At 39.3% G+C, this 27,042-nt stretch overlaps 1 long non-coding RNA gene across 1 annotated transcript; it reads right to left on the bottom strand.

Annotated features, from left to right (window-relative positions):
* Positions 1-1,952: 1,952 nt before the first annotated feature.
* Positions 1,953-25,858, bottom strand: LOC149122888 (uncharacterized). The gene is made up of 3 exons (XR_016219416.1): positions 25,653-25,858; positions 14,302-14,359; positions 1,953-2,087 (listed from the first exon to the last, which is right to left on the bottom strand). It is a non-coding gene; the product is annotated as an uncharacterized LOC149122888 (long non-coding RNA).
* Between the last annotated feature and the right edge of the window lie 1,184 nt (positions 25,859-27,042).

Here is a 27,042-nt window from a genome sequence, read left to right as displayed (position 1 = left end):
AGGTTAACCTGCTTCCTGCAACACTGGCATCCCATTTTCTTCATGATTTATTTATTTGAACTACAGGGATAGGGACAGAAAAACAAAGCCCATTCACTCATTCACTTTTCAATTGCTTGCAATGGCCATTTATTTTGTTACTCATTTATTTGAGAATCAGAGACAGAAAAAAGGGAGAGAGGGGATGCCACTATGGCATAGCGGGTAAAGCCACTGCCTGCAGTGTTGGCATCCCATGTGGGTACTAGTTCAAGTCCCAGCTGCTCCACTTCTGACTGGGAAAGCAGTAGAAGATGTACAGTAGAAGTACTTGGGCCCTGCACCCATGTGCGAGTCCCAGAGGAATCTACTGACTCCTGGCTTCAGATTGGCGGCAGCTGCAGCCAATTGGGGAATGAACCAGCACTTGGAAGACCTCTCTCTCTCTGCCTTTCCTTCTTTCTCCATGTAACTGACTTTCAAATCAATAAATCTTAAAAAAAAAAAAAAGACAGAAAAAGGGAGAGGAAAGAGACAATGAGAAAGCTCACGTTCACTAATTCAGTACTCAAATTTGTGCAACAGTAAGGCCTGTGCCTGGTCAAAACCATGAGTGGGAACTAAATTTCTGCAACTAATAAGAAATCAGTTCCTCTGTGTGATCAAATTTTTATAAGCATTGATAGAATAAATACATGAATAGGACAGTGCCATGGCTCATTTGGCTAATCCTCCGCCTGTGGCACTGGCACCCCAGGTTCTAGTGCTGCCTGGGGTGCCAGATTCTGTCCTGGTTGCTCCTCTTCCAGTCCAGCTCTCTGCTGTGGCCCAGGAAGGCAGTGGAGGATGGCCCAGGTGCTTGGGCCCTGCACCCACATCGGAGACCAGGAGGAAGCACCTGGCTCCTGGCTTCAGATCAGTGCAACACACCAGCCACAGCACACTGGCTGGAGCAGCCATTTGGGGAGTGAAACAATGGAAGGAAGACCTTTATCTGTTTCCCTCTCTAACTCTGCCTGTCAAAAAAAAAAAAAAAAAAGAATAAACGTCTGAAGAAAAACAGGATGTGACAGTAGGAAGAAGGACAAGTTTGAATACAGGGGATGTATTTAACCTAAAAATTAGTCTCATTACAGGCAGAAATTGATTGCAATGGGGCTAGCACTGTGGCACAGTAAGCTAAAATTCTGCCCGCAGCATCGACAACCCATATGGGTACTAGTTCATGTTCCAGGTGCTCCTCTTCAAATCAGCTCTCTGCTAATGGCCTGGGAAAGTGGTGGAAGATGGCCCAAGTGCTCTCCATCTTGGAGACCCAGAGGAAATTTCTGGCTCCTGGTTTCATATCAGCTCAGCTCTGGCCATTGCAGCCATCTGAGGAGTGAACCAGTGAATGCAAGACCTTTCTATCTCTCCCTCTGTCTGTCTGTAACTGTACCTCTCAAATAAATAAATAAAATTTTAAAAATAAATTGATTGCATTGTTGGTAGTTCTGACAAAGTATTCACCCAGAGCAAAACAACAAGCAGATGATGCGTCATATCAGCTGTTCTCAGGACTGAGACTTGGGATAAATAATGAGAAATGCTCTACCCAGTCAACATTCCTTGAGATCTTTTCCATCCCAGTCTCCCTGTCCCATGTGTGCTGACTGACCTGACAGGCTCCAATTTAGGGGTTTTGTCACTGTCCATGGCTCTGTCCCCTGTTCCAACTTGAAGATCACCTCAGGTTTGCTTTTGCAGTACCCTGTTAAAGGGAAATAATGCTGGGTGTCATCATATCATTATGTTAGAGTTTTGAAAGACAACAGCTTGTTCACAGGGGCTGTGAAACAAAATTGTTGATTTCAATCCTTTCCTCATGTTTCTTGGCCTCAAATTCTATGCTTATCCACCATGTAATCTTTTAAACAATTAATTTGCTTGCCACATGGGAAGTAACTGTTTCACTTCGGCATGAGAGGGGAATAGCACTCACCCAAAAACAACAGGCTATTGTAGGTCTCCATCATCATATCTTTGTACAGGGTCCTCTGAGAACTGTCCAGGTACTGTCACTCCTCCTGAGTGATGTCCACAGCCAGGTCTTCAAATGACACCAACATCTGCAACAGCGCATTTTTTTTTGGTTCATCATGCCAGTTCTGTCACAAAAAGACTAGGAGTGCATTTCTCTGTGTGTGTCTTCTATGCCTCTTATATAAGATGCAGATGATTTTGGAATCTATATGGCAACAGAATGCAAAATTACAATGAAAATGTCTTGCTTCTATATTAATTTCATAATTCAAAAATCAGTACAATGGAATGCTCGTTATTATGGAACTGCTCTTTCTCCTAATGATTTTGAAAAGAGCCCACACTGCAATCTGTAGAAATACATGTAAGCATATGACTGAATTAACATTAGATGAGTTACAGGAGAAAATGTTGAACATCAATTGGGAGAATGAGGAATTTCTTAAAAAATAAATTTTTCTGTATTATCAAATCATTTATTTTACTGCAAACTTTTTTTAAATTTATGCATAGTTTTTTTATAATGTATTTTTCCATTAATTATTTGATAAATTTTTGTGTGTACTTAATGACTACCACAATTATGTAACCAGGCCATAGGTCAAATAATATTTACATCATGGACATAGAGTTTGAAGCAGGAAAAAGAATATCAGTAACATGTATCAGGTACAGTTCACTCTACTTCATATGTCTACAGGAAAATGCTGAGCTCATAAAAATATCCAAATCATACAAGAAAGAGATAAAGGGAAGAGGAAGAAACCAGAAACTTGAGGATGCATAGGAATGGAAAACTCTCAAAGCATTTTCATTTGGGCTTTTATTATAAGGTTTTCAAGTCTGCCTTTTTTAATCTTACAAGTAAAATATACAGTAAGAAACAATTTGGAAAGCCAAAACATTCATACTGAAATCCATGTTAACTTGAAAATTAAGGTTATGACCATGACAGCTATTGCTAAATCATGTAAATGAAGTAGTTGTTCTCAATAGAATTTTCAATTGTTCAAAATCACAGGAAGGAGATCACAAGGTACATCTAAAAAACATGCTAAAACACTAGTAACATAACCAGACAAAATGTCATGTTTCAGAAGGCTGACACCTGGCTGGAATAACAAATACACTCACACACACAAATACACACATACACACACATTCTAAAGGGTTATACTGTCAGAAACAACCAAATTTACTTCAAAAGTGCCAGAAGATAAAGAAGTTATATTATAAACAAGAAGGAAGCCAACAAGGCAGCCCAGCCCATAGTAAGCATGCTGTATTCAGTCCTGGTTGATGATGTAATGTGGAGCCAGTGCCATGGCTCTCTAGGCTAATCCTCCACGTTGTGGTGCCGGCACACTGGGTTCTAGTCTTGGTCACGGCACCGGATCCTGTCCCAGTTGCCCCTCTTCCAGGCCAGCTCTCTACTGTGGCCAGGGAGTGCAGTGGAGGATGGCCCAAGTGCTTGGGCCCTGCACCCACAAGGGAGACCAGGATAAGCACCTGGCTCCTGCAATCAATCAGCATGGTGTGCTGGCCTCAGCGTGCCAGCTGCGCCGGCTGCAGCAGCCATTGGAGGGTGAACCAATGGCAAAAGGAAGACATTTCTCTCTGTCTCTCTCTCACTATCCACTCTGCCTGTCAAAAAAATGATGTAATGTAAATAATATTGATAATGGTTAAAGAAGCTATTTCTGAGAAGAAACAATGATTCCTTGGAAAACAACAGGTTGAAGAGCTACCAAGGTATGGAATGGAGTCAACAAAGTCTGTGTCTCAAGTACACAGCACAGGCCACTCTCCACATGTATCCTCAGTATGGTCATATTGCCATGAGACAGTGCTGCTATCCTCCAGAATTCCTAAATTATTTTTAAAATGAAATTATAAAAAAGGAATGGCTGTCGTGATTATCCTCCTCCTTTTTAAATCATGTACACTGATTAAAAACAAAGCAGTCACCTTGTCTGCTCATGACACACAGGTCTAACAATCAAGAGAAGCCACATCTGGACATGATACATTTCTGGTTTCATTCACAGAACTTGAATTTGATTTCAAAGTTGAGAATAGATGGTATTTTTTAAGTTTGTCTCTCTGGGTATGGAATGAAGTTAAGACACTTGTGAGATAAGATTAACTGATGTGTGGTGACCACTGCTCACTCAACTTCAGTATTGTTTCTTGTGAGAAAATCACATATCCTCTCCCAGTCTAGAACTCACACAAGTTCACATGATTCTCACTCAGCAAATATCAGTAGATATGAATTGTGTCACTTCTAGGAGAGCTTTACTTGGTCCAATGGCTTCTATATTTTCCAATCACAAAGATGAGCATTTCTAGTAAAGGTCACTATAGCAGGATGAAGAAAAATAGGAGATCTGAAACACACTTTAAATGTGGAAGCCCTGCAGTGTCTGGGAGTCACTTGTCACCTAATTATACCCTAACTTTTCAACCCTATTGTTGTGAGACACTAAAAAATAGAGCATCTGTTACAGCAGTTCACTTTAATAGATGGATCTCTCTAAGTCCATGGAAGGGGGCAAGAAATGCACGGAGGCTAGGGGTTATAGACTTTTTAGCAAATTTTGTGGAAAACATACACAAAATAAAATTAAAAGTGAACCCACAGTTCACACTGAGTATTTAACAACTTGAGAATTACATGCAGTGTGTGATTAATAATCTTAGATTAGGAAAATCTATTCTAACTGAAACTCAATATCCAGAAACTATGCAAGCTCAAATTCAAGAATAGAAAACTCAGCAGAATTTTTAGAGGTAGAATGACAAAATTAGTAACTTAAACATCACCAGATATGCCTTTTTTGTGCATTGTCAATTGCCAAATTCTGAAGATATGTAGCATGGGAGGTTAAATCCAATGCCAAAAATGACTACAGAGGAATGAGATTTTTTCATTCTCATTTTGCTGAGGATACAAATATCTTCCATTGGAATGGGTCTCATTAATATGGGATCTCAGATGAAAGTACTGGAGACTCAGTGATGTGTGGGATGGTAGCAAGTGGTATGGGCAAGTGGTATGGCACATATGTAACTGCAGACCTCACTGGGAGTAGGATCAGAGAAATATATCCTAAGCTAGTGAAAATTGTAATCCTATTGATCAACAAATCAGGCTACAAATCACAAGCTATACAGAAAAATGTTAACATTTCCTGAACAAACATTGTCCTTTACCCAAATTCTAGAGGTTTTTCTCTCCTTTTAAGTATTTATGTATTTGCATGGCTGAATGACAGGGAGAGAAAGATAGGGAAAAAATCTTCCATTAGCTGTTTCACTTCCCAAGTCTCAGCAAATTCAAAAAAGTCAAAATCATACCATGCATCTTCTCAGAACACAATGGAATGAATCTGGAAATCAGCAACTCAGGAATCTCTAGAGCATATGTAAACACATGGAAACTGAACAACATGCTCCTGAATGAACACTGGGTCACTGAAGAAATCAAAAGAGAAATCAAAAACTTTCTGGAAGCAAATGAAGATAACAACACAACATATCAAAACTTATGGGATACCACAAAAGCAGTGTTAAGAGGAAAGTTTATAGCAATAGGTGCCTACATCAATAAATTGGAAAGGCACCAAATAAATGAGCTACCAATCCATAACAGGGATCTAGAAACTCTACAGCAAACCAAACCCAAACCTAGTAGGAGAAAAGAAACAATTAAAATCAGAGAAGAAATCAACAAAATTTAATCAAAAAAAATTACAAAGATCAGCAAAACAAAGAGCTGGGTTTTTGAGAAATAAACAAAATTGACACACCATTGGACCAACTAACCAAAAAAAAAAAAAAAAGAGAGAGAGAGGGAAGACCCAAGACCCAAACCATTAAAATCAGAGATGAGAAAGGGAATGTAACAACAGAAACAACAGACACCAAAGAAATAGTCATCAGAAATTACTACAAAGAGCTGTATGCCAACAAACTGGGAAGTCTAGCAGAAATAGAAAGATTCCTGGACACATACAACCTACCTAAATTGAACCATGAAGACATAGAAAACCTAAATAGATCCATATCTAAGACAGAAACTGAAACAGTAATAAAGGCCCTCCCAACAAAGAAAAGCCTAGGACCGGATGGATTCACTGCCGAATTCTACCAGGCATTTAAAGAATTAACTCCAAGTACTCTCAAGCTATTCAAAACAACTGAAAGAGAGGGAATCCTCCCAAATGATTTCTACAGAGCCAGAATCACCTTCATCCTTAAACCTAAAAAAGAGGCACCAGAGAAAGAGAATTACAAATCAATTTACCTGATGAACATAGATGAAAAAAAATCATCAATAAAATTCTAGCCAGTAGAATGCAGCAACACATCAGAAAGATCATCTACCCAGACCAAGTGGGATTTATCCCTGGTATGAAAGGATGGTTCAACATTTGCAAATCAATAAATCATTCACAAACTGCAGAAGAAAAAGCATGCAATTATCTCAAAAGATGCAGAGAAAGCATTCAATAAAATATAACACCCTTTCACGATGAAAACTCTGAGCAAATTAGGTATAGAAGGAACATCCTTCATTACAATCAAGATGATTCATGACAAACCCATGGACAGCATCATACTGAATGGGGAAAAGTTGAAACCATTCCCACTGAGATCCGGTACTAGACAGGGATGTCCACTCTCACCACTGCTATTCAATATAATACTGGAAGTTTTAGCCAGAGCTATTAGGCAATAAAAGGAAATCAAAGGGATTTAAATTGTAAAGGAAGAAGTCAAACTATCCCTCTTTGCAGATGATATGATCTGCAACTCTACCAAGAGACTATTGGAATCATAGAAGAGTTTGGTAAAGTAGCAGGTTACAAAACCAATATGCAAAAATCAACCACCCTTATATATACAGACAATGCCATGGCTGAGAAAGGATTTCTAATATCAATCCCATTCATAATAACTACAAAAAACACATTGGAATAAACTTAACCAAGGGATTCAAAGATTTGTATGATGAGAATTACAAAATTTTAAGAAATTGAAGAAGATATCAAAAATGGAAAAATCATGTTCATGGATTGGAAGAATCAATATAATCAAAATTTCCATTCTCCCAAAAGCAATTTACAGATTCAATGTGATACCAATCAAAATACCAAAGATGTCCTTCTCAGATCTTGAAAAAAATGATGCTGAAATTCATATGGAGGCACAAGAGAACTTGAATAGCTAAAGCAATCCTAGAAAACAAAAACAGAGCCAGACATATCACAAAACCAGATTTCAAGACATACTACAGGGCAATCATAATCAAAACACCTGGTACTGTTACAGAAACAGATGGATAGACCAACAGAATAGCATAGAAACACCAGAAATCAATCCAAACAGCTATAACAAACTTATATTTGATCAAGAAGCTAAAACCAATTCCCAGAGCAAGAGCAGTCTATTCAACAAATGGTGCTGGGGAAAACTGGATCTCCACATGCAGAATTAGGAAGCAAAACCCCTACCTTACACCTTACAAAAAATCCACTCAACATGGATTAAAGACCTAAATGTATGACCCAACATGATCCAATTACTAGAGAACATCAGAGAAACCCTGCAAGATACTGGCACTGGCAGAGTTCTTGGGAAAGAACCCAGAGGCACAGGAAGCCTACGCAAAAATTAACAACTGGGAATACATCAAATTGAGAAGTTTCTGTACTTCACAATAAAGAGTCAGGAAAGTGAACAGGCAACTGGCAGAGTGGGAGAAAATATTTGCAAATTATGCAACTGATAAAGGATTAATATCCAGAATCTACAAAGAGATAAAGAAATTCCATCACAACAAAACAAACAACCTACTTAAGAGATGGGCCAAGGACCTCAATAGACATTTTTCAAAAGAGGAAATTGAAATGGCCAACAGACACATGAAAAAATTTTCAGAATCACTAGCCATCAGGGAAATGCAAATCAAAAGCACAATAAGATTTCACTTCACCCTGACTGGAATGGCTTTCATACATAAATCCACTAACAACAGATGCTAGTGAGGATGTCGGGAGATAAGCACACTAATTCACTGTTGGTGGGAATGCAAATTGGTAAAGCCCCTATGGAGGTCAGTTTGGAGATTCCTCAGAAACCTGAATATAGCACTACCACACAACCCAGCCATCCCACTCCCTGGAATTTACCCAAGAGAAATTAAATTGGCAAATAAAAGAGCTGTGTGCACCTCAATGTTTATTGCAGCTCAATTCACAATAGCTAAGACATGGAATCAACCTAAATGCCCATCGACAGATGATTGGATAAATAAATTATGGGACATGTACTCTATAGAATACTACACAGAAATAAAAAAATGAAATTCAGTCATTTGCAACAAAATGGAGGAATCTGGAAAACATCATGCTGAATGAAATAAGCCAGCCCAAAAGGGACAAATAGCATATGTTCTCCCTAATCTGTGACAACTAACTGAGCACCTAAAAGGAAACCTGTAGAAGTGAAACTGACACTATGAGAAGCAAGGACTTATTGATCACTGCAAAGAATATGGAGTTCAGAATTTTAATACAGCAAATTAATGTAAAGCAAATCATTCTGAAGAATATTACAGTATTCACAATTTCTGCAACATATGCCTTACAATACTCAAGATAAAATTCAAAATCATTATACTTGGGGGAAAAATGAAAATCTGACTTATACTCAAGGACAGAAAAACTAGGAAGAAATTTAAGTTAGGTGTTGAAAGTAGTAGACAAGATACCTAAAGAATCTCCAAGTATCTTCCAGTATTTACAAATCATATAAAGTTAGATAAAGACTGATAAGCTATTTAAATTATATAGATGTAACAGTATTACAGTGAAAACCTATTTGTAGGAAAAGCAAAAAATAGCACAATGCAAGTTTAGTCCACAAAGTAAAAGTTGCTATCATAAAGAACAGCTTAACATCAATTTTAAAAGACTTCTACTTTTTTCTCTTACTGTGTGATGTTATCTGCCACACTGTGATGCAGGAAGATGGTCTTTCTATATTGGCCTCTTGACTTTAGACTGTCTAGCTCCCAGACTAGAAGAAATAACTGTTTTCTTGAGGCTGGTCTTGTGGCGCAGCATGTTATGTCACCACTGGTGAAGCTCTCATCTCATAGAGTCTGATTTGAGTCCTGGCTACTCAACTTCAAATTCAGCTTCCTTCTAAAGCATGTAGGAAGGCAATGTATAATTGCCCAAGTACTTGGGTTCCTGACACACATGCAGTGACTCAGATGGAGGTTCTGGCTCCTGGCATTGGCCTTGCCCAGTTCTGGCTGTTGTAACTCCTATTGTGAGTGAAACAGGTGATAGAATCTCCCTTGTTCTCTCCCTCTCTCTTTTATTAACAGAAAGAGAAAGTACATACATTTTGAAAAAAGTATTTTAAAGTAAATACATTTTGGCAAAAAATGTTTTCTTTCTAAATAACCTGTTTGACAGTCTTATCACAAAGAGACTAAGATGGACATAGATCAAAATACTTTTTTTATTTAAAGACTGTATGTATTAATTTAAGAGGCAGAGTTACAGACAGAATGAAAGACAGAAAGTTCCTCCATCCACTGGTTCACTTTCCAGATGGCTTAGCCAGAGCTAAGCCAATCAGAAGCCAGGAGATTCCTCTGGGTCTCCCACGTGGGTACAGAGAACCAAGCACTTGGGCCACCTTCTGCTGCCTTCCCAGGCCATAAGCTGGATTGGAAAAGGAGCATCTGGGATACAAACTGGTACCAATATGGGATGCCAGCACCACAGCCAGAGGCTTAGCCCACCATGCCAGTGTCACCCCCTAAAAGCCTTTTTAAATTAATGAAAGATACTACATAAATATGAAAAGCTTCAGAAGTCCAGGAACAATATAGAAAGTAATCTAACATTTAAAATGCAGAATTAAAAAGAAAAGTTCACTTTGGTTAAAAAAATTTAATCTACAAATACACACTTTCCATAACCTTTATGAATCATGTTTTATAGTATGCATTTATGCATTTTCAATGAACTTCTAGACCAGTTTTATGCATGGGTTACTAACATTTTTGCACTAAAATAAACTTCTTTTTTCTTTCAACTTTCCAGAATCTTTGTGAAGTCCCTCATAACTGCAATAAATTTCAGTAGGAAGAGAATAAATGAAAAACAAAATATGTATTTTGAAATGGTGAAAAGCTTCTCAAATTTTATTTAAAAAAAACATCAATTTATAGATTTGAAATGTTCAGTGACCCCTTAATCAACAGATAGAAAGCTACTAAAGGCAAATAAAATGAAGGATTCCAAATACAAAGAACAGACCTTGAATGTTGTGAAAGAAACAACAGCCTACTGGGTCAGCTATGTATGAATGATAGCTGACTTCTCCTCAGAAATTAGTGAAAGAAATCTTCACTACACTGAAAAAAATATCCTTCCACCTTTGATCCTATATGTAGTGTAATTGCTGTAAAATATGAGATGAACAAGGGCAGGTATTTTCACTCATTGGGTTAAGCTGCTTCTTTGGATGCTCACATCTCATATCAAAGTTCCTACCCTTGCTTGTGATTTAACTTCATAATAATGCACACCAGGTATGTGCCAGATGATGGCTCTAGTAGCTGGGTCACAGATATCCACATGAGTGATCTGGATTGAGTTCCAGCCTCCTGGCTTTAGCCTCGACCCTGTTCCAGCCATTGCAGGTATTTGAGGGAGTGAAACAGCAGATAGAGCTCTTAATTTTTTATCAAGTAAATAAAAATAAATAAAGCATTAATCCATGAAGTATACAAAAGACATTTTCTGAACAGGAAAATGAGAATATAATATAAAAGAAGCAGTCCATTTTCAAATAAAATGATACAAAATGAATACTTGGATTAGTAGGAGTTAGGAACATAGGAGCATTTTTTACTGCCAAAGGCCATTTGGATATTACAACATTATGTGCTGTCCATACAAAATTATCAACTTAAAATTAGCTTGTTATTAGCTCCTTGAATTAATAATACCACCTGTGGTTGTCTTGGCAGGGTCAAACCAAATGATTTTTTGGGTCTTATATGGCTAAAGAAATACTCAGGGACTTTTCATCATAATAAATAGATAATACATCAGGCTGATCATATCATTATAAATGCTAATGTGCCTAAAAACAAAACCTCAAATGATATGAAACAAAGTCCACAAAACTAAAAAAGAAACTTAAGAAAAATCCTCAAAAGTAATGTTAGAAAATTGATTTACATTTTATAGTAATTGATGAAACTAATAAAACATCAACCATAAACATGAATGACAGTATTGACCAAAATAATATTTATAAATCACTGTCCAACATTCACAACAACAGAATAAATGATGAGCTACAAATCAAAAATATATCATGGTGAGATCCAAGATGGCTGAATCGGGTATAGCCATAATGACTTAAGCTGCTCTGAGATATGAACAGAACAAAGGAAATACTATTTTCCAGAGAAGTGACTGACTGAAATGTTAGACAAAGAAGTAAAAAAAAAAAAAGTCAGTCACCCACTGACTTCCTACCTCAACCTGAGAGCTGATGGGGTCTGAGCAACTGATGAGCTTGGAGCAGGGAAGCCTCCTTGCTTCCTTCCCCTCCCTGATTCCTGCAGAGCATGACACTGAGCAGAGAAGATACACAGTGAGCCTCTGCTCTGCTCCTACCAGCACTGTAGAGTCAGGGCAATGTGTAAGGCAAAAGACAGATCCCTGCATCCTGCATCTGTGGGAGTTTGGGGGCAGAGCTACACTCACATACTCTACCTGAGCCAGAGAAAATCACCTTAGCTTCTGGGGGCTACCACCAGAAGCAGGCCATAAAAATGTTTGTTCCCACCCCAGGAGATCTGGATAATGATCCACTATACCTGAAAGACCAGGACTGTAACAATTTATTGTAAATTTCTGAGTGCCACTGAAATCTACCCAGTGGACATAGGGAAGAACCTTCTTGCATTCCTCCTCTCTGGACCCATACTCTGCAGAGTAAAACCTGTACACCTAGTCCTAGGACTAGGGTTGTTGTTATTACACAACAAAGTACCAGTTGGACTCTCTTACCAAGAACTGAGGAAGGGACAATCCATATTGCACAGTCCTAAAGCCACAGAAATCAGTGCCACAAATCCGAGTATCACTCAGGCTTGCCAGTAAGTCAAGGACCAGCCATCCTCATCTTCCTCAGCACCAAGAACAAGCCCTTGGCTATCACAATCATCAGGGAGACTAACACAGAATCTGTGGACCAAAGATGCACACCCAAAGAAACACTTATTCATCTCAAAGGCACATTTCCATCCCTAGGAACTGCAGCTGACTAGACCATTGTGTTACTAACAGACACAGCTGACAGCCACTAAAATAAAAGGACTCACTCAGACACTACAATCCTGGGTTCACCTAGAACCAAAGCCAAGGCAACAAGATTTGCACAAGAGAAATGAAAATAAAAACCATAATGAGGTTTCACTTCACCCCAGTAAGAATGGCTTTCACCCAAAAGTGCCCCTCCAAATAAATATTAGCAAGAATGTAGGCAAAATGTACCCTAATACACTTAGGTGGGAATGTGAACTAACACAATCATTATGGAAGACATTTTGGAGATTCTTCAGAAATCCAAAAATGGATATAACATATGACATAGTCATCCCACTCCTGGGAATTTACCCAAAGGAAATAAAATCAGCATATGAAAGAATTACCTGTGCCCCCAACTTTATATAGCAGCTCAATTCATAATAGCTAAGATAGGGAATCAACCCAGATGTCCATAAACTGATGACTAGATAAAGCAAATGTGGTATGTGTGTGTGTGTGTGTGTATGTGTGTACACACACATATATAAAATGGAATACTACTCAGCCATAAAAAAGAATGAAATCCTTCTTCTGCAACAAAATGGATGCAATTGAAGACAATTATGCCTACTGAAACAGGTCAACCCTAAAAAGACAAAAATATTTTCTTTGATTTTTGGTAGCCTATACAGCAGAAAAAAATGTATGAGTGAAACTGACATCTTGAGATCTGATTATCATCTGTATCCCTTTTCTATATTCCTCAGGAACAGTGGCGTTTCTACTATCTACTTGTTGAATTCTTTATTTGGTGGAGGACTGAGCTTGTGATTATAAAGTAACTTGAAAATGTGCTATCACACAAATTAAAAGAAAAATAAGAAAGTGAAAAGGAGGAAGGGAAGGGAGAGAGAGTGAAAAGTATCATCATGTTCTTAAAACCATATATAGGAAATACATGAAATCTGTTCTACTTATATAAATAAATAAAATTTTAAAAAGATATTCTAATTCTAGTTAACAGTGCTTGTTTTTATTCCCAGCTCTTGCTTTTGAGGCCAATTTTATACTACCACATGTGCTGGGAGGCAGTGGTGATAATTCAAGTAATTAGGCTTCTACCACTCATGTCAGGGGAAAGGAGTACATTCCTGGCTCTTGGATTCATTCTTGGTTACTATGGATATTTAGGAGAGTAAGTTAGTGGATAAGAGGCTCTTTGATTTCTCCTAATCTACCTGTCTCTCTTTCTAATTCTCAAATATGTAAATATATTTTAAATGTAAAAAATTCAAGCAAGGCAAAAGCCAGACAATATACTTAATGACATTGATAAATGTTTGACTAATTGAATTGAGGGTACTTTGAGTAGCTTAAAGTATGAATGAAGAATGGAATGATTTGCTGGAAGACAGAGCTTTGGGAAGTTTGCAGCACAACCAGCATGTATAGTCTGGCAGGAAGAAATGTATGTAGAGCTGTTTAAGAACCTGAAGAGATTCTGCTCTCCACACAACCCCAGTCCAATCCAGAAATCTGGTACAGTCTCCCAAGGGTATTTTCACAATTCCTAAAACACTTTATTAACTGATTTATTACCAGTTAGCAACTCTTACCAGTGCAGAATGTTGTATGTTTATTTCTAGATTGGAACTAAACCACTTCCACTTTAGCATCATATGACCAATAAATACTATTCCAGACTTCATTTTCCACTAGAATTTAGCAAATTCTAATTTCTGATTTGAACCATGTAACAGTATGTCTTTGAGGCATCAGAAAGACTGTAGACAAATTTACAATCAGCTCTGATGGCTCTAATACCTTATAACTATGACAATACTACCTTGTTTATCACTTTTATGTTTCCATTTTAATTTAAAAATGCTCATAAAGCTCCTATAATACAATGTAAAACAAGTTGAGAAATAAGCAAACAACTTACTGGTGTTGTATTCATTTTCTTTGGCCCCCGAAACATGTAGTGGCATCTACAATTACACCTGGAAAACAAAGTGAATACAGGGAGTTGTGAGAGAACTGGTCTCGCTTGCACTTAGACTCTACAATGTAGGGAAGATCATGATAGATATGAATGCAGAATTATAGATATATTAGCTGGAGAAACAGAAACAATCTCTGTGGTGAGTTAGCAATTTACACTTGATGAGGGGAAGGGAAGATCCTGAAAGAGCACCCAAAATTTTACTAACTGGCAGTGATTAAATCTAGTTATCCTTAGGTTAATGGAATCATTTTGTTGCTACTTATTTTTAAAAAGCTAGTGATAGGGCCGGCACTGTAGCACAGTGGGTTAATGCCCTGGCCTGAAGCACTGGCTTCCCATATGGGCAATGATTCTAGTACCAGCTACTCCTCTTCTGATCCTGCTGTCTGCTATGGCTTGGGATAGCAGTAGAAGATGGCCCAAGTCCTTGGGCCTCTGCACCCACATGGAAGACCCAGAAGAAGCTCCTAGCTCCTGGCTTTGGATCGGTGCAGCTCCAGCCATTGCAGCCATCTGGAGAGTGAACCAGCAGATAGAAGACCTCTCTCTCTGTCTCTACCTCTATCTGTAACTCTGTCTTTTTAATAAATAAAATATATCTTTAAATAAAAAAGTAAGTTATGACTGAGAAGCAAGTTATTATTTTCAGGATGACTGTTTAAACAAATTTCAGTATATCATAGAAATAAACATCATTTTGTCACTAAAACCATACTACAGAAAAAAAATACTTGAGTGGTATTAACTACTTTGGTATTACTACAGATGTACTGAACAGGAGTCCGTCCATATACTGAAAATCCTATAGAATTTAGTCATTTAGCAACCTGTGTATTTTTACCCACAACTGTACAGTAAAAATGGATATAATACATACTTATTGTACTATACTTTCCTAGTAATTATCCCAAATAACACACCTCCCAACACACAAGCCTTCAAATAATCTTCATCACAATGATCCTTGGCATTACCATTTTTCTTGCTCTACACAACTGGACATCAGTAAATATGACACCTATACACTTTGAAAAGTACTTGCTTATTGGAGTTTACCTTATTAAACATTTATATTATGAAGAAGTCTGGGACTTGCCTATTGGAGACACAGGGTTTGGGCAAGAGCCAGAGCAAACCACCAAACTTGAGAGGGTTGTATATGGTGATGCAGGTTAGAATATTGCTTGGGACACACATCCCATAAGCAAATCTGTGGTTTCCATCCTGGTTATTCCATACTTAAAATAAAACACCCTGTTGTTGTACCTGGGAGGTAGTGGATGATGGACAAGTACTTGGGTTCCTGTAACCCTCAAAAGAGATGCAGGTAAGATTATTTCCTTCTGGCTTCAGCCTGGCATAGCCCTGGCTGTTAGGATAATTAGAGAGTGAATCAAGCAGCAGATGGAACAGTCTCTCTTTCTCCCTCATCCTTTGTCCCTCCCTCCTCCACCCCTTCTCTGATGCTCAGCCTTTTAAAAAATAATTACAAAGAAAATTATAACATAAATTTTTGTTGCTTTGTTATATATCAAATGCTGATATACTCTTGGTAAGGAAGAATTTAATTGCATGCCATATACAATCAAGAGACCTTCACATAGACCTGTTCGTGAGCATGAGTCATGCCAACTCTGTCAGCTAGGCTGCTGCCACACAAAATGCCTGGATATCATAAGAATGTATTGAGGGGCTGGTGCTGTGACACAGTGGTTTAACATCCTGGCCTGAAGTGCCGGCATCCCATATGGGTGCCGGTTTGAAACCTGGCTGCTCCATTTCCAGTCCAGCTCTTTGCTGTGCCTTGGGAAAGCAGTGGAGGGTGATCCAAGTGCTTGAGCCCCTGGGCCTGGGAGACCCAGAAGAAGGTCATGGCTCCTGGCCTCGGATCAGCACAGCTCCAGCTATTGCGGCCAATGGGGGAGTGAACCATAGGATGGAAGACCTCTCTCTCTGTCTTTGCCTCTCCTCTGACTTTCAAATGAATAACTAAATCTTTTTTAAAAAAGAATATATTGAAATATTTTATACTCTAGTTGGGCACTGTATTGCATTTTATTTATATTTTACAAAGTGATTATCAGCAGTAGTCTGATTTGCTCACATTTTAAATAATTGGAAATGGGCCGGCGCTGTGGCTCAATAGGCTAATCCTCCACCTGTGGTGCCAGTACACCGGGCTCTAGTCCCAGTTGGGGTGCTGTATTCTGTCCCAGTTGCTCCTCTTCCAGTACAGCTCTCTGCTGTGGCCCAGGAGGAAAATGGAGGATGGCCCAAGTGCTTGGGCCATGCACCCACATGGGAGACCAGGAGAAGCACTTGGATCCTGGCTTCAGATCAGTGTGGTACACCAGCTGTAGCACGCCAGCTGTAGCGGCCATTGTGGGGTGAACCAACGGGAAAAGGAAGACCTTTCTCTCTGTCTCTCTCTCTCACTGTCTACTCTGCCTATCAAAAAAAAAAAGAAAAATCTAAAAAAAAATAATAATTGGAAATGGACCAACACTAAATCTCTGCAACATTTATGATTGTCAAAAAATGGGTAACTGATATTAACAGAGAAAAACTTGCATTATAAACATATTTGATTCACACAATCCATAGACAGTATGGGGAGGGGAAGTATGGTCATATAAAGATACTTAGTCTTTTCTACTAAAATAATTAGTGTTCCATCCTTGGGTCATATTCCAGAGTTGAGAAAACTATTCTAGTGCATATTTTGAAACAAAAAGTGTCCACAAATACAAAGGTTTCAATCTCCATTAATTACATAACTAAGAGCTTCTGAAATCCATCTGTCCATCTAAATATCTAACAAATCACTTACTGTTCTAAGAAATGGATCTGAACTTTTCCCTCTACTTGTTGGTTTATGTTACAAACTAGGCAAATAGGCCAACAGAGGGTTTCATGAAGCTCTCATATGAAGATGGCTAGAATTGAGATGGGCTTGAGTGGAGTAGGACAGGGTACTGACTCTTGACCCACAGCCTATCCCTGGCTTTCTTTGTGCCTCACCTATGGTTTGCCCTGTTGAAATTCCCAAGCCTTCTCTGATCCTGCCATTGCCCTTTAGTGACTATTGTGCAAAATTGAATTTATAGCCTAGGTACTCTCATCTCAGGACACAGAAGAAATTACATGCTTAAAAAAATGGGTCTCTGTGACACATTCCTTTAAATAAAAAAATGAACTTTCAGGGATCAAAGAACTAGTTTAGCAACACAACATACTGGTTTCTCATACCCATTCCCAGGAATTGTTCCCTTGGTCATCACACACCTCTTTCAATGGGAGCTGTTCCTACTGGGGTCAGATATTTGGATTCAATGAGGAGTCCTGATATGAATAAAAGTGGGAAGACCATACTCACAAATAGATGGCTAACCTTAAGCAACTTCTTTATCTGTTTCTTAAGTATAGATATCATATGATGATTGCAGTTCATGTTTTTGAGCACCAAGTCATGACAGCAATTCTAGTAAGTAATTTGTACTGGATGAATGGGAATAAATAGTCGCTGTAGTATAAAGGGAGAGATGAATAGAAAGGAGATTGGGTAATTAAGATTCCATCACAAGGATTATGAAATGAGGTTAATCTTTTTCTTTTTTAAAGATTTATTTGAAAGGGAAATAAGGAGAGAGGCAGGAGAGACTGACAAAGAGATAGATGGATCTTCGTTCTTGTGGCTCACTCCCCAAGTGTCTGCAACAGCCAGGATGGGGCCAGGAGTCAGGACCAGGCCATTCTATCTGGGTCTCCTATATGGCTGGTAGGGATCCAAGTTCTTGGGCCATGTTCCACTGCTTTCCCAAACACACTCACAGGAATGTGGATCAGAAGCAGAGTAGCCAGGACTCCAAATGGCATGCCAATATAGAATGCCAGCATTGCAAGCAGTGGCCTAACCTACTGCACCACAATGTCAGTCCCAAATGTTAGTCTTCTCAGATTCATCTCTGGTAAATTATATAGTCACATGCCTCTGATGTCTGACCATGGTTTGTTTCATGTTAATTCATTTCTTAATTTTATTCTCAGAAAAGATATACAGAAAAGATTAATGCCATCTTTTAACCAATATCCCTTGGTCCTGAATCAATCACTGTTCATTATCTAGTTAATATGCTGTCATCCCTTGGTCTTACATTTATATTCATATTTATATGTAAATACGCAATGTAACCTACAGAGGAAAGTCGACATTTTATATGCATTGGAGTTTGAGACACTAAAATATACATTACATGAAAAGTTTGAAATAATACAATATATTCTAAGTCATATAATTTTCTTAAATAGCATAATTGGATATAAATGCAAATTCCCATGAGATTCATCTGTTAATAGTACCTATACAATTCACTGTTTTCATTCAGTTGTAACCATCACCATTGACAATCTTATAATTTTTTTATCTCCTTAAAGTGTTGAGGTTGAGTTTAGTGGTTAATAAACTGCTTGGGTCAGCACATCCCAGACAGCCTGGGTTTGAGTCCCAGCTCCATCCTGATTCAGCTCCAGCTTCTTGCTAATGCTCACCCTAGGTCTGTATCACCCAGAAGGTAGAGGCTCAAGTAGTTGGGACACCTAGCTACATTGGTGACCAAAATTGAGTGCCTAGCTCCCAATTTATAACTGTTTAAAAAATAATTTATTTGAAATTCAGAGAGAGTGACAGAGATTTTTCCATCTGGTAGTTTATGCCCCATCTCTCCAAATACCTACAACAGCCAAAGTTGGGCCAAGGCAAAATTAGGACTGAGGAATTCCATGCAGGTCTCATCTCCCATACTGGTGTGGGCCAACATGTGTTGCCTTCCCAGGCCTAATAGTCAGAAGCTGGATTAGAAGTAAAGTGGCTGGGATCTGAACTGACCCTCTGAAAAGGGAAGTGAGCATCCCAATTAACACTTAATTCTCAGTGTTATCATGCCTGTCTTACCAGCTCCCAATTTTAACTTAGCTCAGTCTTATTTATTTTGAATGGAGAATGACCCAGCAGGTGGAAACTTTCTTTCATTGTTATTTGTCCTTGCTTATAAAATAAAAAATAAATAAAAAGAAGGCTGTCTCTTTAATATCTCTAATACTTTCAACCCAAAGTCACTGCAAATGTACTGTTTCTATGGATGTGCCTACAGTGGACATTGCATATTGTGGGAGATGAGATCCAAGCATCCTAATGCCCAATACAGAGTCTCCATTATTCAAGTGTGGTCTGGGCCCTACCTCTCAGCTGCACTCACCCAGTGCATAGTTCTGGCAGTAGGCAACTAAGGACAGGAAAAAAAAATGAGGATGTCATCCCAAGCTGGCAGCTAGCAGGAGAGAGTGCCATGTGTTCTCAGTTGCACTTAGGAGTGGAGTTTCCATTGCACTGAGTTGTGATAGGGAAGGTAGGAAACAGGTCTGGATCCATAAGCACTGAGTCTCTCTGCTCTTAACAAAACTGTCTTCAGTAAATATTTCTTTACTTGCAAGTGTCTTTGGAACCATTTCTAGGGAAGGTACAAGAATTTTCCTTTTTTTTAAACAAAATTTGTCAGGGCTGGCATTGTGGTAAAGCCACCATTTGAACTACTTGGCATCTGCATTAGAAAACCAGTTCCAGTCCTAGCTACTATGAATCTGATCTGGTTTCCTGATAATGCACCTGGAATGACAACAAATGATTGCCCAAATGCTTTAGCCCCTGTCACATATGGGAAACCAAAAGGAATTTGGGGCTACTGGCTTTGGCCTTGCTATGTCTGGATCCTTGGGCCATTGATGGAGTAAACTCTCCCACCCTTTGTCACTCTGCCTTTCAAATGAATAAGTAATATATCTTTTTAAAACATTTTTTATAAATCCTACTAAAATGAAGGCACACATATACTCACACTGTCATGCCAAAATTCTTTCTAGGAAACATACAATCTTAATGCTTACTTTTTTTTTTTAACTTTTATTTAATGAATATAAATTTCCAAAGTACAGAATATTGATTACAATATATATATATAACTTTTATTTAATGAATATAACTTTCCAAAGTACAGCTTATAGATTACAATGGCTTCCCCCCCATAACGTCCCTCCAACCCACAACCCTCCCCTTATCCACTCCCTCTCCCCTTCCATTCACATGAGGATTCATTTTCGATTCTCTTTATATACAGAAGATCAGTTTAGCATACATTAAGTAAAGATTGCAACAGTTTGCTCCCACACAGAAACATAAAGTGAAAAATACTGTTTGAGTACTAGTTATAGCATTCAATCTCAATGTACAGCACACTAAGGACAAAGATCCTACATGAGGAGTAAGTGCACAGTGACTCCTGTTGTTGACTTAACAAATTGACACTCTTGTTTATGGCATCAGTAATCACCCTAGGCTCTTGTCATGAGCTGTCAAGGCTATGGAAGCCCCCTGAGTTCACTGACTCTGATCATATTTAGACAAGGCCATGGTCAAAGTGAAAGTTCTCTCCTCCCTTCAGAGAAAGGTACCTCCTTCTTTGATGACCCGTTCTTTCCACTGGGATCTCACTCGCAGAGATCTTTCATTTAGGTTTTTTTTTTTTTTTTTTCCCCCAGAGTGTCTTGGCTTTCCATGCCTGAAATACTCTCCTGGGCATTTCAGCCGGATCCGCATGCCTTAATGGCTGATTATGAGGCCAGAGTGCTGTTAGGACATTTGCCATTCTATGGGTCTGCTGTGTATCTCACTTCCCATGTTGGATCATTCTCTCCCTTTTTGATTCTATCAGCTAGTATTTGCAGACACTATTCTTGTTTATGTGATCCCTTTGGTTCTTAGTCCTGCTTTATCAATTATATTTCTAACTGCCAAACAGTAATGACACATTAACCATAAAAATAAAACTAAATCAAATATCTCTAATAAATTACTGATGTGATAATTTATGTGCTTTGGAGGCTTTGAAGATTTTAGGGAGACCTATGTCATTATAATATAAATTTCATTTTAAATCCTGCAATGATCACCCCAGTGTTCACTAAACTGGCAATATCAGTGCCTGTGTTGAAAAAACACAATCGATGATAAATTTGTAAATTTCTTAAATACTGTAAGTGGTATTCAAAGAGCAGAAAAGCCCACCATAATTCACAATTAAGTAGATAATATTGAAAAAATAGGAAACAATAATGAAAAATTACTATAGTGGCATTGGATTTATGCTTTTGGTAAAGTAGCTTGCCATTGTGTCCCTATAATGAAAAGTTTAAGTTTTGAGTAATTATAATTTAAAAAATTTAACCATGTTAAGAAAACACTCCTCTGTTTGCTGTTTATGTTTTAGGAATTAGATATTGGATAACACACTTATTCAGTTTTATCATTTTTCTACTTTTCATAATGTTTTAATGTTTGTTACTGTGTCATTTTTAAATAAGATTTGTTTATTTGAAAGGCAGAGATACAGAGAGAAGAGGAGGAAGGGAAGGAAGGGGAGGGAGAAAGGGTGAGGGAGAGGGAGGGAGAGATAGAGATGGAACATCCATCCATTAGTTCACTCCCCAAATGGCAGCAACAGCTGGGGTTACACTAGGCTGAAGCTAGGATCCAGAGGCTTCTTCTAGGTCTCCCATGTGGGTGCAGGGTCCAAGCACTTGGGCCATCTTCTGCTGCTTTCCCAGGTGCATCAGCAGGCAGTTGGATGAGCAGTTGAGCAGCCAGGACTTGAACCCGCACATATATGGGGTGCTGGCACTGCAGGCAGAGGCTCAACCTTCTATTCCACACTGCTGGCCCCAGTATGTCATCATATGGATTACTATATCAACTTTACCTCCATGCAACCATTAAACATCTTCACAATAATGTATCTAATGTATACAGGGGTTTGTGCACATGTGTGTTCATGCATGCAGCAATATTTACATACGGTATTGAAAATGATACTGTGAGGCTGGTGCCATGGTTCAATAGGCTAATCCTCCACCTTGCAGCACCGGCACACCGGGTTCTAGTCCCGTTTGGGGCACCGGATTCTGTCCCAGTTGCCCCTCTTCCAGGCCAGCTCTCTGCTGTGGCCCGGGAGGGCAGTGGAGGATGGCCCAAGTGCTTGGGCCCTACACCTGCATGGGAGACCAGGAGAGGCACTTGGCTCCCAGCTTCAGATCAGCTCAGTGCGCCGGCCACAGCGCGCTAGCCGCAGCAGCCATTGGAGGTTGAAGCAACGGTAAAGGAAGACCTTTATCTCTCTCTCTCTCACTATCCACTCTGCCTGTCAAAAAAAAAAAAAAAGAAAATGATACTGTGAGAAACATTAACACACATTTCAAAAATGAAGTCTTCCTTGGAGACAGCTTCCTACAGGGCAAATCCCTGGGTCCTTCTAAGTACTACAGGCTGATCTGTATCTCTCTAAAATTTATATCATGAAACGCTGACAACCAATGTGACCCTATTTGGAGATAAGACTTTAAGCAGATAATTGACATCAAATGATATCATAAATGTGAAGCCCTGATTCAAACTGATCAATGTTCTTATAAGGAGGGATGCACATAGACAGAGGAAATACCATGTAAAAGTGCAGCAACATGGTGGCTATGTGGTAACCAAAGAGAGGTCTCAGGAGCAACCAAACCCATTATCATCTTGCTCTCAAATATTCAATCTCTAGAACAATGAGAAATACATTGCTGTGATTCAAGCCACATATTCGACAGTATTATGTTATGGACACCCTAGCAAAGCAATGCACTCTTTTCTCTGCTTATATTTCCTACAGCCAATTAGAAGGCCACCACAATTATCAGACAAACACAGAAATTAAAAGCCATGGCTGGGGATCAGCACTGTGGGACAGTGGGCTAAGACTCCACCTGCAGCACCAGCATCTCATATCAACACTGGTTTGTCACCTGGCTGCTCCACTTCCAACCGCTCTCTGTTTATGGCCTAGGAAAGTAGTGGAAGATGGCTCAAGCCCTGGCTACTGCACTGATGTGGGAGACCTGGAGGAAGCTCCTGGCTCCTGGCTTTGGATCAGACCACCTTCCAGCCCTTGGAGCCATTTAGGGAGTGAAGCAGTGGATGCAGACCTTTTATCTCTCTCTTTCCCTCTCTGTCTCTAACTGATTCCCAAACAAATAAATAAAATCTTTAAAAAAAGACATAATTGATCATAGAAATATGATATTATATATATATATATATAATATGGGACTATTAATAAACCGACAGTTGGCAGCTCTACCTGTTATACCACAGTGTCGGAAACTTAAGGAGTGAACCAGCACATGGTATATCACTCTGTATCTCTGCCTTTAATGAATTAAATTAATAAAAAATTTTAAAATATAAAATAAGATTACAAAAAATGTTTAAAAACAAGAATCGGCATGGGCGTTTGGTGCAACAGCTAAACACACCTTTTTTTTTTACTTTTATTTAATAAATATAAATTTCCAAAGTACAGCTGATGGATTACAGTGGCCTCCCCCCCAAGACTTCCCTGCCACCCGCAACCTTCCCATCTCCCACTCCCTCTCCCATTCCATTCATATCAAGATTCATCTTCAATTATCTTTATATACAGAAGATCAATTTAGTATATATTAAGTAAAGATTTCAACAGTTTGCACCCACACAGAAAGACAAAGTGTAAAGTATTGTTTGAGTACTAGTTATAGCATTAATTCACATTGTACAACACATTAAGGACAGAGATCCTACATGGGGAGTATGTGCACAGTGACTCCTGTTGTTGACTTAACAAATTGACACTTAACAAATTGACACTCCAATTTTGATAACCATGTCCCATATAAGAGTGCCACCTTTGAGTTCAGCAACACCATTTGTGATTCAATTTCCTGTGAATGCACCCCCTGGGAGACAATAGGGGATGGCTCAAGTTATTGGGTCCCTGCCACACATGTGCAAGACCAGGATGGACTTCCTGGCTCCTGTGTTCAATCTGGCTGAGTTGCAACTGTTATAGGTTTTTTTTTTTTTTTTCCAGAGGGGGTGAAACAGCCAATGGAAGATCTCCCTCTCTCTGTCTCTCTGCCTTTCAAATAAACAAAAATCAATAAATAAGACTTTTAAAAAAAGCATAACAAAGAAAATGATTGCAACCACATTACATACTAACCCACCAGCGGCACCAGCTGAGAGTAATAGCTTTATGCCACACACACACACACACACACACACACAACATTAAAAAGAACCTCAGCTCATTCACCAGTGGGGGCAGAGGTAGAAGAGATCAAGAAGACCCCTGGTGCCAACAATGTAGCACAGCAGATAAAGCTGCCGCCTGCATTGCCAGCATCCCATACAGGTGCCGGTTCCCAACCCAGCTACTCCACTTCCCATCCCACTCTCTGCTATGGCCTGGGAAAGTGGGAGATGCTCAAGTTCTTGGGGCCCTGCACCCCCATGGGAGACCAGGAAGAACCTCCTGGATCCTGGCTTTGGATCAGCACAGCTCTGGCCATTGTGGCCAACTGGGGGAGTGAACCAATGGATGGAAGACCTCTCTCTCTCACTCTTTCTCTCTCTCTCTCTACTTCTACCTCTCTGTAACTCTACCTTTCAAATAAATAAATAAAACTTCAAAAAGAAACAAGACCCCTGAACTGACCAAGGCCCACTTATTTACCTGGGTAGCCATTCCATTAGTGTTTACATTATTAATCAAACTTAGCAGAAAATAAAAGATCCTCTTTCCTTTTTCAAATCTTATCACTGAATAAACTCAGGTTTCATCAAAGAAAACATCAGTGTAACATTCAAATCATGTCACACAGTTCCTACACAAGTGGGCAGACTGTGAATAAATGGAAGCAAATTTCTACAAAAGACATGAATGGAATGAGCGCTGGGAGGCTGCCTGTTGAACCCACACTCAGGTTCCCCAGGCTCCAGGTCTTGGTGCTCACACTACCTGGGGTTGGCCTCCCCCACTCTCCATTTGTCCACGTGGGATCTGTGCCATCCCAAGCCTCACCAGCAGAAAGTCCGTCCCCACACCCTGCTCCGCATCCTTGGCCCAAAAACATGTGGTTGCTGTTACATCATTAGCAACAAAACACTGATTCAGATCCCTAGGAAAAGCTATGGACCTGAGACCCAGGTGCCCAACTCAAGGAAATCAGGTCACGGGTGAGGTTCAGATTCTCCTTCTCCCCACACAACCTGGAGAGGTGAGGCCGGGTTCAGGCGGAGTCGCTGCACACTGAGACAGGGCCTTACACCAGGGTCCCAGCTGCCCGCCCCCCTCACCTCCTGTGGGCCTGGGACTCACACTCACCGCTTCCTGCGTCCAGGGACTCCGGGCGTCCTCTCAGGGCCCTGCGCTGAGGGGAGTTCAGGGTAGAAGTGTCTGAGCTGACCAGGGCTCTCTCAGGAGCAGACCAGGAAGAGGATCCCCCAGGGTCTGCCCTGTTGCCATGGCGCACCTGATTCAACAGTCACAGAGGCTGCATGACGTCACAGAGGACGCACCCAATCAGCATCGTCCCTAGTGTGAGGGCGGGCCCTTGGGGTTACATCGAGTGGGGGAGTGAGAGGCGGGGCTTGGTCTCAGGCCTGAAACTTGGCCTTCCCGACTGCAGGGGGTGCTGCCCCGCCCGCAGGATCCCATCTCCTGAGACCTGTTCAGACCTTGAATCTGGAGCTTGCCATAATCCTCAGGTGAGTTACAGTTTACTGTTTATGGATTCTGGGCCTTTTTCTCTTTGTGTTCTTGGCTTATTTTTCTGTTAGGTCATTTGATTTTGTTAAATACGGATTTGAAGAGTATTTCTCATACAGATATTCATTTTCTGGATTGTACTTTGTCCGTTACCATTGTTTTCTATTTGCTTTTTACGGGGACCTGGTAACCTACTTGATTGTATTGATCCTGTACCCAATAATTTTAGTTAATTCGCCTATCAGCTCATATTTGGTTTTGGCTTATGTTGGATTTTCTCTACATATACTAATATCATTAACATACATTAAGAGTTCTATTACTTAAAAGCTAACCCAATACCTCACATTTCTTTTTGTTTGTTTAATTTCCCTAATTATGCATCCAGGACAATGTTGAAGAAAGAGAGAGGGAGAAAACCTTGTCCAAGATTATTTCCAGGGAAAAATCGTTTATTGTTCTGTGTTAATTATGCTGTTTATTATTACTTCTCTGTAGCTAGTCTTAATTACAATTAGGGAACTGCTATCATTTTTTCTGTTCTTTTTATAGTTATAAGTTGTTCTATTAAAAGCTTTTCAACATTTAATCTCAACATTCATGTGATTTACTTATATTTTTCTTACACATGAATTATTTACTTGGATTATTTTGGAATGTTAAATCATCTTTGCATCTTCTAATGTATCCTGCTTGTTGTTGATCTCTTCTGTTTTCATATTTTGCTTCAAATACCTGTATCTTTTATTAAAGATTTATGTTAAGTTCTTTCCACCTGATCTGTGTCCACTAATGTAAAGCAATGAATTCAAAAGAAATTCAAATATATTCTCTGTCTATTGCCACTTTAGATGAATCTGGGAAAATGAGCAACAACCTTCCTTGAATGTCTAGAATTTTCTAAGTCTGAGTCTGAAATTTTCCTTGTGGAATTTTTAAATTCATTGATTTGATTTTTCAACTACTGATTAGTCTTATTTAACTTATATGGAAGTTCTCTACAGTA

Source organism: Oryctolagus cuniculus, chromosome 13 (genome assembly GCF_051225735.1).
Source record: "Oryctolagus cuniculus isolate XC-2025 breed Fujian yellow rabbit chromosome 13, ASM5122573v1, whole genome shotgun sequence".
NCBI lineage: Eukaryota > Metazoa > Chordata > Mammalia > Lagomorpha > Leporidae > Oryctolagus > Oryctolagus cuniculus.
This window is presented reverse-complemented; position numbering and strand designations above follow the sequence as displayed.